The sequence below is a fragment of the Cricetulus griseus genome, assembly GCF_003668045.3.
Source record: "Cricetulus griseus strain 17A/GY chromosome 1 unlocalized genomic scaffold, alternate assembly CriGri-PICRH-1.0 chr1_0, whole genome shotgun sequence".
Classification (NCBI taxonomy): domain Eukaryota; kingdom Metazoa; phylum Chordata; class Mammalia; order Rodentia; family Cricetidae; genus Cricetulus; species Cricetulus griseus.
The window spans coordinates 195205734-195220144 of record NW_023276806.1 but is presented as its reverse complement, the minus strand read 5'-3'; the positions used below and the strand labels follow the sequence as shown (position 1 = coordinate 195220144).

Genomic DNA, 14411 nt, shown 5'->3' with positions numbered 1-14411 from the left:
CAGTAAAGTGACCTGTGGTTCACAAAGCCATTGGGTGGTCTCATGAGTAAGGCCCCTGGGCAGATTGAGAACTCAGCTATCTCAGGCAGTGACAAAGGGGTAGGCGGCCCTGCATCTAAACAGCACCCTTTTTTTTTTTCCCAGCACCACCAAATAGACATGTTAAGCTGTAAATAAAAGGTACATTCAACTCAGAAGAGTGTCTTTGTCCAATTTGCTCAAAGTACCAAGTGATCAACAAGGTTCCAAGAACAAGTCCATCCTGCCAAGAGCACAGAGCCAAGCATACCTCATTCCTATCCAAGTGGGTATGGGTTCTAGTCCCTACTCCATACTGAAGGAACTTGGGAGAAGGATTAAAAGACATTGTAAAGCAAAGGGGGAGCGGTGGTTACACTTGGACAACAAAGTGAATAATCAAGAAATATTCATCTTTGGTGTTTTGGTCATTGTTAATCTTAGCTTCACCTTGAATTTAGGCCAGTATTTTATCTCCAAAGCATGCATTGATCTGGTATGCACTGACACCCATGGGCATATCATAATGAGATGCAAAATTAACGTGTTTTCTCTGCAGAGACTTATGAGTTGACTGTTTCTATGCTTTGTATGTTGAATACTGTCAAAGGTCCATGTGTTAAGTAGGGCCTAGTGGGGCATCCTTAGATCATTGGGAGGGGGTGTCCTTGAAGGAGATGGTGGGGACTAAGCACCTTGTTCCTTCTCTTGCTCACTTTCTAGTTATGCACTGAACAGTTCGCTCTGTCGTGTGCTCTGTCATTACTGTCTAACACACACCAGAGGCCCAAAGCAAAGGGCCTGCTCAGTCTTACACTGTGATCTCTATGAGTTCATTACCTAGGGAATTCTGTTATGGTCCAACAAAGCAGATTAATAGCACTGCTCTTACATGTGTTAAAATAAACTGTCAATAGCCCAGTCTTATAAACCACAGAACTGACTAAAATTGAAGCTGCAAGAAAATCGGGAGTGTAGCTCAGTCGATAGAATGCTGCAATGTAGTATGTAGTATGCATTGGAGTCCTGAGTTTGATCCCCAGCACCACTTAAAGGAACGACATCCTGGTGCATACCTATAATCCCAGCTCTTAGAAGGTAGAGGCAGAAGGATCATAAATTAAAGGTCATCATTAGCTACCTAATGAGTTCAAGACAAGCCAGGGTTACATGAGATCTGAAGGGGGGAAAAAACTGCTAAAAAGGAGTACAGATGTGATCAGCTAAGACTATCCAATTTTATAGACAAAATGAAAAAGAAAAACAAACGGGTGAGGAAATCAAGTCCCTGGTTCAGGTCACACTGCCTCTTAGATGTGGACCCTCGCCTCTGAGTATCCGGGAGGGGCACGGCATGGCCCTCGCAATCACTGCCATTCACAAGCCTGAAAGGCTATAACAGAGGAAGAAAAGGCTGAATTGTAAAAGAAATATAGAAGCCGACAGTGACACTGACACAATTCAATGGTAAATCGGGGGTGGGGAGAGGAAAAATAGATGTCAGAATTAGGTAAGAGCCAAATCAGTCAAGGGTGAACAAAAAAGGGCCATGAATGAAAGACGGATGGGGTGCAAGACCATGGAGAGAGATGAGATAAGCCAAGTGTGAAATCAACCCTCCGTTGGCTGCACTGCATAGGGCAGCTTTGAAATAGGCTGCTCACTGACTGTCATTGGAGGTGGGGGAGAAACAGTGTGGCTGGTAAGTTAGGGGTGCAGGACAGCTTCCTGAGTGTGTCTGGGGTACAGCAGAAGGACTGGGGGGCCCCCAACTTTCTAGAAGAAAGGGGTCCTAGAGACTAAGAGGTTAACTCATCTGGTGGATGACCAAATTCTTTTTGTCACTAGTCTGGATGGGACAGTAAGCCCCTTCTTCACTGCCCACTGAACCTAGTTCAGAGTCACCTGTGTGCCTGTTTGATGGGTCTTATCAGCTTGAGTGTCAGGCAAGAGCCCAGTGTCCACACAGTGTTCTTTCCACATAGAAGTGCTCACACCAGACACAGGCCTGAACCCAGACTGCCATACAAGGCAGTCCAGGGAACCACCGTGCGAGCACCCCTAGCCTGCCTGACCTCCCCACTCTTCCTGCTGATGACAGAAAATAAATGTCCTTCTTGTAAAATCCAATTCCAACAAGGTGTTCACTAGAGCTCCCCCAGTTTAAAAGGAAAAGCATTCTTCCACCCTGTATTTTCGGGAGGAGCCTCTAAACCCAGGAAAGGGCTCCTCAAGCCACACAGCCACACCAGAAAGAAACATACTTGTTAACTAGAATGATAGCCCAAGAGCTAACAGACAAACTAGAGGTGGGCTGCTGTGGTCAACAGCCTCAGGCAAAGGGCCCTGGTGCACTTCTCACTATATTAGGGAGGCCCAAGACAATGAGCTAAAAGCCTCTTGAGGAGGCACCAAGCTTCAACCAAAAGTTTTCATTTACCTCATTTTCTACACCACCCTCCCTCGCTCCATACACACCTTTTCAAGACCGCAAAGAAAGAGAGTGAATACTCTCAGCAAATGCCCTGAAAGAACTCCAAGGGCTGTGGCACAAGAATTACTCACGAATGGGGTTCAAAGGGCAGACTCCTGAGCTCTCAGATGCCCCCAGTTCCCATTTCCACAGGTCTCTGGTAGGGCCTAGAAGTCTACATGCATAGCATTGCTTGTCTTCTGTGACGCAGGGCAGTCCCTGGACCACACTTGGAAAAGCCCTGCAGAGAAAATTACATGAAAGCAGAAAGTAAGCTGTCAGGAAGGAAGAGGAAACCACAAGGTTCAAGCTGAACTGTATGGCCAGGCGAGACACTGTGTGCCTGTAATCCCAACGCTTAGCTTTTGGGAGGCAGAGACAAGAGTATCACCAGTTTAAGGCCATCTTGGGCTGTATAGTGAAACCCTGTTTCAAAAACAAAACAAATAAACAAATAAATTGAAATGCTTCCCTGTTCGTCTAATTTGATCTTTCTAGTCAGCAAGGACACAGCCCAAGCATACAACAGTCACCCCCATTGCACAGGGAGCTCTGAACAAAGTTATGTGGCTGTCTGTGACCATCTATTGAGCTCTGCAGCAGTAGGGACTTGATACAAGGAACAATCCATCTCCTAACATCACCAAGACCTCCTCAGACAGCTTCGCACTCTGAAATGGATGGAGGTTGATTTATGGAGGACTGTTCTGTTGGTCCTCAGAGGCTGCAGCCACCATCGACATGACGTCCCACACAGGAGAGTTCAAGTGCTAGTGGGTGTGGGTGTGGCTGTGCCTTTGACACCCTCAGCTCTTTCTGTCCCCATGCACTCAGAGGGCCAAGTCATTGGGAGAGTAAAAGGGAGGACCAGGGGGCGATGAAATACAGAAACGGCATCTAAACTTAAATATTTCACTGTGCAACTTAATCCTATGTGGCTTTAAATGGGATCCTCACTCCTCTGAGACCCTTCTCCATCCCCCACTTAGCCTATGACTCTTGCCTCCCACCAAACAGGAGATTGGGCGTCTGTGCAGCAGATGCTGGCTCAGCAGATGACCTCTACATAAAAATTATTCTTTATGGCTTCCATGGCGTTTGCACTGTCCAAGCCAAAATGAAATATGAAAGGGGGCATTGGAGGATGACTCGGTGACACCGGGAGCAGTGATTGAATGCAGCCCATGAGTTACATTCGATACTTATTGAAATATGGCGGTGAGGTTGGATGCCGATGGACTGTTCCTCCTCAGGTCTTCCAGATATTGGCTTCGGCATGACATCCAGTGACTCCCTCTCCCTTTGCCCACACATCCTCCCTCAGAAGGACTGATACACGTTAAATGTTTCCACATGAATATGAATCTCCTAATCTTGAACCTTGTCTGGCAGCTCTACCCTAGGCAATGGGCAATAGGATGGAGGCCAGAGAAGAGGTTAAAAGACCTGGGTCTCTATGACCATCCTCTCTACCTGGCCACGGAAGCCCAACAAGCCTGCCACCATTGTTGAACCCTTATTTCTTAGCCTGGAAAATAAGAACACTACCACTTGCCCCATCAAGTCCTAAGGTTAGCAGACAGAAGTTTCTCAATTCAGATGATGGAGCAAAGGTTTATAGAGACACCTGCAAATCTGATTGGTCCCACCATGCTTAATTGAGTGGCTCTGCAAAGAGGCAACTATCGACACAGAAGCTGGGCCTAGGAGAATTTTCCAGAAGGGAAGCATTTGTTACCCACAACAACCAGGGTGCTGTAAGAAAGTTAAAATAAGAGGAATCCACTCTTTGTTCTCCCTGCCCAGTCACAGATCAGAGGTGAATATCATTAATTTTGGAGCCTTTGTTTGCTCAGAAATGAAAAGCCTTTTGCCTAATGAAGAACTCCTAATAGGTGTTGTTTTTCCTAAATTATCATATTAACCACAGATAATTAACAAGCGTATCCTTAATGCAGTGGGATACTGACAAACCCACTGAACACATCTTGTTCCCTATAAATCATCCAGCCATCCTTCAAGGCAGCTGTTTCCTCCGGCTTCGGGGAGGAACAGTGTGGAGGCTCTCTAAATTTGGTTGCCAGTGAGAATCAAGGCAGCAGCATTTCCGCTCTTTGTTGTCATTGCTCCATCTTAAGATGCCCTGGCCATTTCACTGTTTATAACGGTGAAAAACTGGAGACAGCCCAAATGGCCAGTAATGAGGGAATCACTTGGCGAAACCAATTAAAAAGGGATACATTTAATGAGCAGCATACAGATACCTGAAGACAAGACTCAAAAACAATGTCAGTACACAAGAAATGCGAATTCACAGTCATGCTAAGCGTGTGTGTGGGGGGGGGGGGATAATGTAAAGTGCTCTGTACCCAGTGATTACGAATGTATAGGAAAGTAAATAATTATGGACACAAAATAGATGAGAATTTAAGACGATGACAAAGCGCTGTGTTTGAGGCTTGCTTGCTACTCTAAAGAGGACTGGGTTTGTCTGCAACCAAATACAATGCTGCTGGTGGCAGTAGACCAGGTTGGTTCTGGCTGCAGCCAGCAGTGCCAGGTTCCTGAATTCTGAGAATAATAATCAGCTCGACCCTTCCAGCATCCCCTCCCTCACTTCGGGCCCTTCTCTGAAATGCACTTTCATTTGTAGTTCTCAGGGCATCTGTACTCATGGTGCTTCCGGTGGCAATCAGATCAGTGGGATGTGTCTGTCACACCTCATTGTTTGTGGCTTGGAGCTCCTCCATGCTAGAAGGAACCTTATTCTCCACAGAAATGGATTCAGCTCTCCCTGGCCAGACTTCATCCCCAGGAGCTCAGCTGCAGGCTAGAGCTGCCCAACTCTGAGGCCCAGCAGAGGCTTCAGCCTGAAGTCTGGCTTCAAGTGGCATGAAGAATTGGGGAATGAGAGTGAGGGAGAGAACTAGAACTATCTGCATTTACCGCCCCCTCAAATACCCAGCAAGGCACAGGCTGTCTGGACCTGACCAGAGTGGAGTGGAAGGGAGGCCTTTCAATGTCTCTGAACTTGGTGAAGAAACTTCTCCAAATATTCAGGAACTGAATAGAGCTCGATGTCTGTCAAAACCTTCCCTGGGACATTCATTTCAAGAATCTTGTCCATTAATCCCCAGGGGAAAGAGAAAGAGCAGTGCAAGAAGACAAGAAATGGTTCAGGAAGCTGTGCTCTGGGAAAAACCAAGATGCTGAGCAGCAGAGTACCAGGAAGTGGCAATGCTAGGCCCTCTTTCTATTCTTTCCGATAGCCCAAGCAGGTCTTAGATTTACAATACTCCTGCCTCAGCCTCTCAAGGGCGTCATAGTTTGTTGTGACTGTCAAGGAGCAAGATCTAGAATCACTATGAAAACAAACCTCTGTGGGGGAGTTTCTACATTAGATTAATTGGGGTGGAAAGATCCACTATGGGAGGTAGCATTCCCTGGGCTGGGGTCTCGGACTGCATAGAAAGGACAAGGCTAGCTGAGCACAGGCATCTATTGTTCTCTGTTTCCTGACTATGATGCAATGTGACTATCTCTTCCAGCTCCTGCCACCACCACTTTCCTGTCATGATGGACTGTACCCTTGAACTTGGAGCCCAAATGAACCCTTCCTTCAGTTGCTTTGGTCAGGTATTTTGTTGCTACAAGAAAAGTAACTAATACACTGGGGTTACCACCATGCCACTGGGCCAGGCTCTTCCTGTTCTTGTTCAGTGTTCACACACACTCTCTCTGGCTCCCTGATAAAGACACTGGGGTATGCAAAGAGAAGGAGACACAGAGACAAAGACTTTGGCCAGTCTGAGAGTCTCAGAACCTGAACAGTGGCAATCCAATCTCTTCCCCATAGTTTTTAGTATTAAAAGGAGCAAGCTCACTCACTACTCAAGCCCCACCAAAAACTCAATTTGTATCTGCCTGGGCTGGTACTTGGCAGGGAGCAGGGACATGTGGCCCTCTGTGGAGACAGATGGAGGACGTGGCTTCTCCCTCCCACTGCCCTGGGTGTTTGGGAAAGGTCTCCATCTCCTCTCCCACTCACATCTGCTTGACACCCGTTATCTCCTTGGCCCTGTCTCCTGCTTGCCACCTCCTACTTTTAGTGAAAATTTATTTCTAGCACTCATTAGCATATGTAAGCAAAGTTAGAGATGAAGTCCTGAGGTGACCCAAACACTACATTGTACTCGTTCTGTCCCTTACAGTGCCTGTGGGAAGCCTTTAAATTTAGGTACTAAGAGGAGCCCTTTATATCAGAAGTGCCAATAAACAGGAAAGCCAAACCTCAAGTGCACATTGCCTGAACCTGAAAATGATGGGAAAACAGACCAATAAAGGCTCTTTTTGAGTTTGAAGCCAGGACATGAAAGCACAGCCATTTCTTGAGCGCATGTAGGCTTGCTTATTCCGAGACAGGGACCTGTGTGGCTCTGGCTGGCCTAGAGTTTGTGGGAACCAGGCTGGTTCTGAACTTAGGGGGGAATCCTCTCGCCTCTGACTCCCAAGTGCGATGATTACAAGTGTGCACTACCACATCCAGCCAAGTCGGAACTCTGGATAGCCAACTTTACATATAAGGGATCTGATGCTCTGGGAAGTTAAGGAACAGTTCTAAGCCCACACAGCTGGCCAGTCATAAGCCAAGGCAGGTAGAGCCAGGCAGACTCCAGAGATAGGCTCCATAGAATGTACTATAGCCTATGCGACTGATGACCACAACAGAAAGGAAAATGGTAGTGAAAGTCATGTTAAAATCAACACCAAGACAAATCAGAGGAACTCGGAGGAGCCAGGGCAGTAACCTCTGCTGGATGTAGATTCCAGGAGTTATATTAGAGGTATATATACCTCTAACTCTGGTTCTGTGTCTATGAAACACGCTAGTAAGCTACCACTTGGCTCTCCAAGAGGAACTGTTTCCCAAGAAGGTGGTTGAAGCCAACTGGGCAAGTTCTGGCAGCACAACCATTTCTGTGTTCATTTTCTGAGTAACAGTGTAGCCTCTGGGGGCTTTGGGTGACTTAAAGGTTATTGACCACTTCGCCCCCCTCAGGCAGAGTCAGGTGACAACCAGGGCAGAGTTCTGTCTCCAAGTATAGGTAGTCACCCCTGGCCAGCCAGAGGACCCTCCTGATAGCCTGTGGTGGGGAGAGCAGACACCTCCTCTGATGCTGGGAATGGCAAGCCAGAAGCAGAAACCAAGACCTGGTGTACAAAGACCAGGGATACCTTTCTCCCCCTACTGGAGGGTGAGAAGTGAAAGACCAAGGAACTAGCAGGCTTTGCTGTCTGGAGAGAGCTGATCTCTGCCTCCAGGATGGTGCCTTTTTGCTGCCTCCTCCAGAGGGGAAGAGTGCTGTGTTCTCCTGTGGCTGAAGCCCCAACTGCCAAGAGAACCTGCTCCCTCCATCAAGGCTTTGGTAGTTGCTGTTTTTCTTATCACTGTAATAAAATCACCAGACAGGAACAACTTAAGGGAGGGGTTCATTAGGGACCGAAGTTCAGGGGACCATGATAGAGGGGGAGGCGTGGCAACTAGGGCAGTGGGAGTTTGTGGCATGACTGTTTTTATACTGATGGATTATGGGGGCAGGAAGCTCAGATTAGAACCCTCAAAGGCCCAACACCATGACTCAGGTCACAGAAGCCAGCAGAGTGGCCATTCCAAGCTTTTCCTGGGCACTTACAGTACCCCAGGGCTTTGCCTGGATCATTTCATCTGTCTGTCATTCTTAGCCATCCCAACACCCCCAGAATCAAGGCATTCTGGTCACTCTATCTTACAGGTAAGAAACCCACACTTCCAAAAGCTGGAGAACTTGCCAGATGTCACCCCAACTGTAGGCATTCCAGCTGGGATTTAAATTCCTCATGGTCAGAGAGCCTCTCCCCAGAGGGGCCGGTTAACACATATTTAAGGTCTTGCCTACTCTCCCCTCAACTCTGCAATACTCCTAAACCAGCCAGTCAGTGGGGACAAATGAGCTGATGTCCAACAGAACTTTATATTTAGACACTAAGATATGAATTTCAAGTCATGTTCTATTTTCCTGTCACAAAATATTACTCTTCTGATTTTTTCAAAGTCTTTAAAAATGGAAATCCCACGAGCAATTCAAAGGCCATATAGGAATGTGCCTTGTTCAGATTCCCCCCCCCCCACCATCCATGGTTTGTCACTTCCCCCTGTCAGCCAGGGCTGGGAGCATTTCTGACACTTAGCGCACAGATTTGCCCCAGCCTCTGTCACAGGCGCCTATGTGGCTCCACGCATCCCTTAATGATGCTGGCTATGGCTCTACACCCATGGGCAAGGATCCCTAAATGTCATCACAAGACAAGGGTCCCATACTATGTCCACACTTGCCTCTGAGCAAATGGCTTTGAGGTGGTGACTTTGACAGAAAAGAGATCAACACAGCTGAAGCCCTGCCCTGCCGACTTGGTGCTCACCCACTTGCTGAGGGCTACATGGTTCTAGGGTGTTCTCTTTGGCTGACTCTCAGAGCATAGGTTCTGTTACTACATCCTTAACACACTGTAGGCACTGTACAAGCAATGAGCATGGAGTGGAGAGGTGCTGGGAAGATGGTTCTTTGGTTAAGGGAACTAACTGTCTGCTCTTGCCAGGACCCAGGTTCATTTCTCACTACCCACCTGCCAGTTCACAGCCATCTGAAACTCCAGTTCCAGTGTCTTCCAATACCCCTCTTCCTGCCTTTGTGAGTACCAGACATGCCATGTGATACACAGAAATAAATGCAGGCAAAACATCCATACACATAAAGCAATACATTTTCAATTTTTTAAGAAAAAGAAAATAGTGTCTGGAATGCTTTTCTTCTCAGGTCTAAGTGAATTCGGTGGTGGGAGAAGGAGGTGAGAAGGACACGGTCAATTGTTCCCACCTCTCTCAGTCCCCAGCATGGACCCTCTGTGCACAGTGTGGCCCTTATCACCTTCACAGTCACCAGGGGATGTCCCCCTGCCTTTGCAATCTTAGAAGGTGCACTCTTCCACAAACACTGGCTCCTCGGCTGCTTCTGACTCTTCCTTCCAGTGGCTCCCCCACAGGTGGCAGAGACAGGCCTGCTGGCTGAGGAACTTCCAGAAGGCACCATTGCTGGCATCACAAACCACCAGGCTCCATGTGCTATCTACTCCTCTCTTACCTAACTAAACCTGCTCACTCCTGGATTCCCTTAGTTTATCTAATGTAACATTCTTTATGCTCTCTGGGGTGATTTTAGTGACAAGGTTAGCATCTAGTGCCTCAGTTTACTTACCAGTAAAATTGGTAATAGTCAGAGCTACTTGGAGGGATTGCTATGAGAAATACATGAAGATTGTTCTGCCGCGGCACATTAGATAAGCCCCGCCCACAGCAAGGGCTCTGCAGTGGGTATTCCTCCCTGCTCAGCAGTCTGAGACTCAGTAATGGGGATAATGTCCAAAGATTCTGCTCGGCTCCTATGAGCACTCCCATTGACTCCTGTCCATAGCTCCTTGCTATCCAGCCCAAAGGCAGATGCAGCTGAGTGTAGATAAATCTCTCCACAAGACTAACAGCCCAGTAAGAACATGTGGCCCACTGTTAGTAGTAAGATTAGCTTTACGCAGGAAAAAAAGGCAACCAAATCCAATGGCCCTGGGGAGGCTATTGTTAGTTTTCCAGCACTATAACAAAATACCCAAAGCTAAGTACTCATAAGGAAGTTAGTCTAACTCACAGTTCTGGAGGGTCTAGGGCCTGGTACCGGCCTCTGCTGAGGATCTCATGGCAGAGGGCTTCACAGTGTTGGGAATATGTTACAGGGAGAGAGCACATGGCAAAACACACAGCTAAAGAGCAATTCGAGTCCAGCTGCTTCTTTAATAACCATCTCAAAAGACCTAATGGGGTGCCACAGAAACTCCCTGGTTTCTTCTGAGGACAATGTTCGTGAGGTTCCCACTACACTCCATACCTCTTAATGATGCTACATGGGACCAAACTTCTAATACATGAGTCACTGAGGAACTAACCCTAGGTAAAGCATAGCAGGGAGTGTCAGTTAACTGACCTGAAACTCCTCCAGGGAGCCTTCTCCGTGACAGGCAGGCTTCAACAGATGCAATTTCAACGGGCACTGACCACCTTTTCAGAAGGCAGTGGTTCCAGGCGTGGAGGTCCTCCCTGGTACTAACTTGTTGGTAGCAGCATTATGAATGGAGTGGAGCAAAACAGAAGCAAGGAGTCAAGATGCCAAACCACGAAACCTATCGCTTCCTCTGGGCAGACAGGCTTGAGGCTGAGGAAGTACATTAGCCACAAAGAACACTTCTTAGACTTTACCTCTCTCTTCATCCCTCAGCTCCTGCCTGCATCCTGGCTCCTTGGGGCCAGACTCCTGCTCTGCTCTGGAGCTCTGAGAAACTTTTCCAGAAAGGAGTCTAGAAGAAATTCTAGAAAAGGAATTCTTAAGAAGGGTGTGTATCCTCTTAGCATCAGATACAGAAGAGCAGAGCAGACCTATCATGAAATCCAGATAGCTGTGGCTTCCTGCTTAGTCATTCCAGCAAGGGGATGAGGGACAGTGGCTTGCCTGTGTGTAATGGTGAGACATGTGTCTGGTTCCCACCTCCCTGTGGTTTCTACAGACTGGTCATATTGAGGGAGATCCCTTTCTCTCAGTGGCACAGCCTCATAACTAGCCAGGGCAAAAGCATTTGTCTCCATTCTTCGAATGCCTGGGCTGTGAAGAATGTCCCACATTTAACTTTGCCATGCTCAAAGCAAAGCCACATGCATTTCCCGGCATAAGTTTCTGCTTATCTCATAGGTTCTGCTGCCTTGGGACCTTGCTTTAATTGCTGTCTTTAGACTCATTCTGCTACCAGTTCACATCAAGTCCCTGCCACCACAGCATTCAAATGTACTATGCATGTTCCCTGCATTAGACCCTCAACAAGTCCCACTATTCACCATGGGAGGCAGGAGACACTTTGTTCCCATTTGGAAATTAAAAAAAAAAAAAAAAAAAATGTGGGAAGGAGAAAGGCACATGGATGAAACCCAGGGACAGACTCAAATTGATGAACTCCAAAGATATCTTTCTTAAGAATGTGTTTATATATGCATGAAATTTAGCAGCTTAATAGCTGCTTTAAGTTCACAATTCAGCAGCCTTAAATACTGTATAGCGATCACCATTCCCATCTCATCTCTTTCTTTCATTTGAAACTTTGTATCTATTAAATAACTCCCCATTCCTCCTGCTATTGTGTCTGAGATGACTATTCTAGATGGTAGAATCATATGGTTTGGCTGGCTCATTGTGAAGAACATAATATCCTCAATATATAATCACATTGTAGCATATGTCAAAATGTCCTTCCTTCTTATTGCTGAATACTATTCCCTTTTACAGATATGCCACAATTTATCCACCCATGCGGGTACATCCTGGGGCTGTTTCCATCTTTTGGCATTGTGAAATGGCTGCTATGACCATAGATGCACTCCAATCTTAATTACTTGGGGTGTGCATTCAGAAGTAAAATTGTTTGATTATATAGCTATGTTCAATTTTTCAAAGAACCGTATTTTCCACAGCCAAGAAGCTGCTTTTACAGCAGAAAGTTCCTATTTTATCACACCTTGCCAACATTTATTTTCTATTTGTTTCTGTCACTTGATAGAAGCCCTCCTGAAGAGTATGAAATAGCAAAGCATTTCTATCTTTGAGTGTGTGTGTGTGTGTGTGTGAGAGAGAGAGAGAGAGAGAGAGAGAGAGAGAGAGAGAGAGAGAGAGAGAGAGAGAGAGAGAGAGACTATACTTAGGTAAGAACTACTAAGACCAGGCGTTTCCAATCCCTTGGATCCCTGAAACTGTTCTACTCACAAACACTGGCAAAAGCTTGTGAAGTTGTTATAGGTTGAACTGTGTTTCTCCAAATTTCATACATCTGTCAACCTATAAACTTAAACAAAATGATAGCTGGAGAGAGAGCCAGGAGTTGAGGTATCTGTGCCCTGTTAGGCTTCACACAACTCTACTAGACCAGAGGTTCTCTATGTCAATTTAGTTCTCACAGTGAGAAAAACCAAGACGGTTCAGAAATGTCTTTTTTACTTTCAAATACCCAAATCTCATGTACATCTGTCTGTCTCTCTTACATTAGGTCTGAAGGCTGCTCAAGACTGGTCATGTACTTGCGTCCTCCTGTCTGAGAGCTTCTAGACACGTGAAGGTTCCTTCCACTGTGCTTTGGGAAGAAATCCATTTACTCAAGAGAACAGGATTCCCTGGTACAGCCGTTCCCCTCAGATTCTCTTAAGTCACAGAAGACTCCAAGTGATCCTTGGCTTTCCAAGTCCCAGGGAGCAACAGAGGATTGGGACAATGTCGTCTTCAGGGTTACCGTGACTAAAGCCAGTCCACCATCAGAGTTCCACTCCACCGTCTACGCACTCTGTCATCAGAAAGGGGCAAAGATCTACATTCTAATTTTGACTCAAGGTCGTTAGCCCACCAATAACTTGCTCCAGAAAAAAAAGATGATTTCCCATGGCTTGGGAAGTATGCTTTGAGATATCAGGAGAGACCCCTCCCCCAATTAAAAAAACTATTAACCATTCCGCTTCTGGCTCCTTTGTCACACTGGGGCTAACTTCAGATGTCCGTTATTCCACGTGACATATTCTCCTCTCTCACCTATTCTTTAAGGAAGCTATATTAAGTCTGAAAAGAGTCCTTTAAGCTCCTTTCAACTTCTCGCCCTGAGAGCATCCAACTTCCCTTGCCACTCTGGGGAAGAGTCCAGGGAAGGATGCCTGGCGTTGTGTGTGATGCTAAGGCTTAGTCAACTAATTTTAATGAAACTCCTTATCTTTCTCTGTCAGAAATCTTTATATACATGCACTCCCAAAACACACACACACACACACACACACACACACACACACACACACACACACCCTCTACTCCATTCCAGAGGAAGCATTCTTTTTTTCTTATGATGCCATCCCACTGTGAGTGGTGACGGGCAATAGAAATGATGTAATAGCCATTTCATTTGGCTCAATATATCATTTAGAAATTAGAAACTCTCCCCTTCATCAGGTGATGACCAAGAAAGGAAATGCCTGCTCCTGGTCTGTAATTTATGTCTGCTAAACAGAATGAATGGACTCTCTAGCCCAAAGCACTTGTGTTCGTGTTATACTGTACCCACTATATAGTTGGCAGACCCCATAAAACATCTGTCAGAAGGGTTCTCCTCTGAGTGGGGAGCCCCTCCTTCCCCCAGCAGTAGGAGTGTGAGGCAGTTGGTAACCTTGCAGCTGCAGTCAGGAAAAAGCCAAAAATGCTGTTGCAAACTCTCTCCTTTTTCTTTATTCAGGACACTAGTCCATGACATGGTACCACCCACAGTTAAGGAGGACCCTCCCACCTCAGCCTAATCTAGCTAATCTGTCACAGACAGCCCAGAGACTTGTCTTCTATGTGATTGTAGATCCTGTGAGGTGACAATATTGACCACCACACTAGTGTTTTAGAGGAGCCTCCCTATGCCTGCCTCAGCAAGTTTTAGTTTGCAAAAGAAGGGAAACAGAAGACCAGTACAGTAAATCTTTTCTGCCGCTCCATAAGGATAGAATACAAGTCGGGTCTTTCTATAGCTCTGTGGGCAGGATCAGAGCAGGAAAACATGGGCGGGGAACTATGTCACGCTGTGGTAACACCTGTGTTCCAGTCATGAAGCGGATCAGCTAGGTTCTCTTCCCTTCCTAAAGGCCTTGCTTATCCCACTGTCTCAACCAGACCCAGAGCCACCCCTCCATCTTCTCAGTAACAACTCAAGACCACGAGTGGCAGATCCTTTAGAGCTGGACACAGCTCTGTCTATACCACTGTCATCTTTGGTACCA

General features: G+C 46.5%; 1 protein-coding gene across 6 annotated transcripts in view; it reads right to left on the bottom strand.

The window, feature by feature from the left end:
* Nucleotides 1-11056, bottom strand: part of Plxna4 (plexin A4) — a 568362-nt gene extending 557306 nt beyond the window's left edge. For 2 of the 6 annotated variants that reach the window (XM_035451557.1, XM_027391406.2), the window contains exons 1-2: nt 10561-11056; nt 2497-2732 (exon numbers count right to left, since the gene is read on the bottom strand). The gene's annotated coding sequence lies outside the window, so the exon portion shown is untranslated. The remainder of the gene's footprint in view (nt 1-2496; nt 2733-10560) is intronic. The other 4 variants (XM_035451558.1, XM_027391407.2, XM_027391408.2 and 1 more) reach the window with 3 other exon arrangements.
* Between the last annotated feature and the right edge of the window lie 3355 nt (nt 11057-14411).